The sequence below is a fragment of the Cucurbita moschata genome, unplaced genomic scaffold, assembly GCF_002738365.1.
Source record: "Cucurbita moschata cultivar Rifu unplaced genomic scaffold, Cmos_1.0 Cmo_Scf00004, whole genome shotgun sequence".
NCBI lineage: Eukaryota > Viridiplantae > Streptophyta > Magnoliopsida > Cucurbitales > Cucurbitaceae > Cucurbita > Cucurbita moschata.
In genome coordinates, this window is record NW_019268520.1 from 5,764,554 (window position 1) to 5,768,237 (window position 3,684).

The 3,684-nt window shown below is 29.5% G+C and overlaps 1 long non-coding RNA gene across 1 annotated transcript in view; it reads left to right on the forward strand.

The window, feature by feature from the left end:
• LOC111441666 overlaps positions 1-799 on the forward strand; it is a 6,498-nt gene extending 5,699 nt beyond the window's left edge. The window contains exon 3 of the long non-coding RNA XR_002710214.1: positions 648-799. This is a non-coding gene — a long non-coding RNA (uncharacterized LOC111441666). The remainder of the gene's footprint in view (positions 1-647) is intronic.
• The last annotated feature ends 2,885 nt before the right edge of the window (positions 800-3,684 follow it).

The following is a 3,684-nucleotide window of genomic DNA, read 5'->3' on the forward strand; positions in this document are numbered from 1 at the left end:
GGAAAAAAAAAAAAAAAAAAAAAAAGCAGAAGAAATGAAAAGGAGAGAAAGAAGGGTAACTTCTTATCAATTTTTTCAGGTCAATTCAATTTTTTTTTAAAAGAAAGTTGTTTTACTTTCTCGGGTGATTGACCATTAAATTGAAAAGTTCGCGTCTTTATTTTGTTAAAGCGATGTTAACAATGTTTTCATTTCAACAAGTGTATGTATATTTGCTTTCTCGGGTGTATGTATATTTGCTCTCTTATCATTTTAAAACAAAACTTCATTATAAACTCCTCCGTAAAACATTTTCCCTTAAGAAACGGTTTTGTTTCATAAAAATTACTTTTTTTCTTTTTTGGAAAATTTGTTTGGAAGATAACCATGTTTTACAGATTCTTCCTCTTAGAACTATGGTTTAGTGTAATTTTTTTTTTAACGAAATTGAGGTTCCTCTACTTTGTATATTTATTGTTGAGAAAAGTAGCAAATTTATGGAAGAAAATACATTTTTTTGGTGGGATCCTCATCAATTTTCTGCCTAGATTCCTTGAACAGACCCCCACACACTAATTAGTTTTCTTAGTCCTTCAGTATTTCAATTAGTGGTCATATGCACATCATTGCTCCACTTTTGATTATTCCCTATTTTCCCATTTATTCAGAACAGGAGGATAACAGGTTCTAGCTGTTGAAAGAAATTTGAATGGCTAGGTTGCAACTTGTAAGTGCCTTTTCCCCCTTCGATATCTCTTACCCTCTTTTAAAACAGGGAATTCATGATCATGGTATAGCAGCAATTATTTTCATTTCCCAAGTATCTTGGCAATTAAATCATTCATTTTTTCCCTATATTTTGATGGCCACACGTTTATTATCCTTTTTTATTTGGCAAGGTGGCATCTATATTAAGTAAATATGGTGTTCTTTTATTTCTCGATTTTTTTGTTTTCTTTCATTAGAAACCAAATTTTGTAATGTAAAACAAAAACTAACTAAATTTAAGTTACTAGTTGAGAGAGAAATTAATGGTACTAATATTCATGAGTAATTTGGGCGAAAATAGTAACTTAAAAAGATTATGGTGGTCTATTACTATTCATGATTTTCATTTTTAAAAAGTAATTTGTTTAGTACATCTTTTTAACCTTTTTTTTATCTTTTTCTTTCATTATTTCACATAACCTTTTTTAAGATGTCATATTTCTCATTATTTTGATTATAGAAACATAAGTGTTTAAATTTCATTTGATAATGATCAGGTAACTGTTTATAGACTTTTGTTAGCCTGTTTGATAGTTGACCATTGTGTTCTATTTTCTTAAAAGTTAGAGATGTAGGGAGAAATGTTTGACCAACAAAATGTGAAGGTAGAAAAATACATTACATAGAAAATACCAGCTAGAGAAAGAAAAAACCAAGTGTTAGGGAAGATAGGTATTAGATAATGAATATTGAAAAGAGAAAAAGTAATGTTAGGGAAGAGTGGTAGTAGATAGTGAATATCGAAAAGAAAAGTTATAGAGAAATTTTAAGAAATGGAAAAATTTTAGATAGAAAAAACATTAGAGAGCGAAAATGACATACTAAAGAAAGAACATAAGTTAAGTTGGAAGGAGATATGTTAGAGAATTGTTTCCTCTTCTTTAATGGAGAAAACATTACATTCTTATAACCCATTCTTGTTTTTATTCTTTTTTATTAAATAATTGTGTGTTTGAAAATCATTTCTTATTGCTTATATTAATTTTCTTTATATACTAAAAATAATTTTGTATATTTTTTTGAAAAATTGGAAAGTAGGAGCAGAATGCAAAAAACTTTTGTTTTTTTTTTTTTGTTATTTTCCAGAACATATGTAAAAGCATCATTTTATCTCTGTTGACTTACAAAATGTATGATAAAAATCTAAATAACATAGTTAACAATTTTATAAATTTAATTTTGAAAACTAATTTTTATATAAAATTTTCAAATTTCAAAGAACAAAAGGCAAAAAATGATTACTATAACGAACATATTATACAATTTTAGAAAACTAATTTTGAAAACTAATTTTTATATAAAAATATTCAAGTTTTAAATTAAATTTCAAAGAACGATAAACAAAAATGATTTACTAGGCATATTTATGTTTTTTTAATAAGAAGAAATAAACTCTCAATAACAAAAAAGTTGAAAGAAAAAGGAAAATCGTAAGTTGGAATACGATAAATGGTTAAGGATATTCTTCTGAAACTAAAAATCACTCTAAAAAAGGAAGAAGAAACAACTAACTTCCCAAAGATTGAAAGCATACTAGAAATAAAGGGGAAAAAGAAGGGGAAAAAAAAAAGAGGAAACCTTTTGATCTCTATGATCCTGTTCCTTCCTTCTACGTAAGCTTTTTATTGGTTAGAGCCTAATGGCCACAAAGCCTTTAGACTTGATCAAACAATTTCCCCCTTTCGAAGATTTAGTCAGATTTCCCTTTCATGACCATTCTCACCCACAACAACCACAAGCAAATCAAAAGACAGCTAAAAACTAAAGCCACCCAAAGTGCATAGTGCATCATCAGAAGAGGCACTCTCAAGAGAGAGAGAGAGAGAGAGAGAGAGAGAGAGAGAGAGAGTGGTGGGTTAAAATCAAATTCAATAGCCATTACCTGCTTGCTTTATTTTCCATCAGAGACGAGTGGTGAGATACCCTGCTTTTTCATTTGAAAATGAAATTGGTCCTCTCCAACCACTATCTTGCTATCTCATATTCGGTTGCTTGTCCCTAATAACAGTCCTCCACAGATGGAGATATGCCACTGAATTTTAAAGACACTTGAAAGGCCTCTACATCCATCTATGTTTATTTTTTTTTCTTTTCCTTCTCTTGGATGACTACTTTTATGTAGTGTTCAAAATTAGTTTAGAAAATTAAAACTCTCAAAGTATTACGAAGAGTAATAATAATAAAAACTAGTTTAATTATAAGTTCTGTCTCTCAGATAAAATTTAAAATTTAAGATTTAAGAACTTGTTAAAAATAAAATTAAAAGTTTAAAGATTTATTAGATATTTTTTATTGTTTAAAAATCTATTTGACACTGAAATTAAAAGTTTGGATAACTTAATTACCTAATAACAAAATGTACCATTAGTCAGGAGGCTCGAATGCTTCTTTGATATAAAAAACCCTTGCCGACGAAGTATTGATGGGTTTTCTGCAATGGGCATGCATCTAAAATGAATTTGTCAATATTCAACTCTGGTTTTTACCCTAACATGAATGAATGAGTTAAATTTGGATGAGTTAAATTTGGAGATAGAAGATTAAAGGGTGAAGACTGAAGACCGAAGACCGAAGACTGAAGACAAAAAACTATACCTGTGGCGTACACCAATAGTAACAGTAGACATTTGTAAATGATCAGACATTGAAAATAGATCGTATTAAGAAGTCTCGAAGTAAAAAAAATCATATTGAGGAATATTCACTTACGCATCGACTAGAAAATTCGTTGATCATATGGCTGATCTCACGGCCTCAAAGAACAGGCAGGAAGTTTTTTTATGTGATGTGGGGCAGAGGGATTCCATTAGAGTTATGTAGGCCCTTTCTGTACAGCCACAAAAATTGGTGAGAAAATGAGACACCTAGCAACAGTTTCAAAGAAAGAAACTGTTCAACATACTTGTAAACAGGTCAATATACTTTGTGGGATAGACT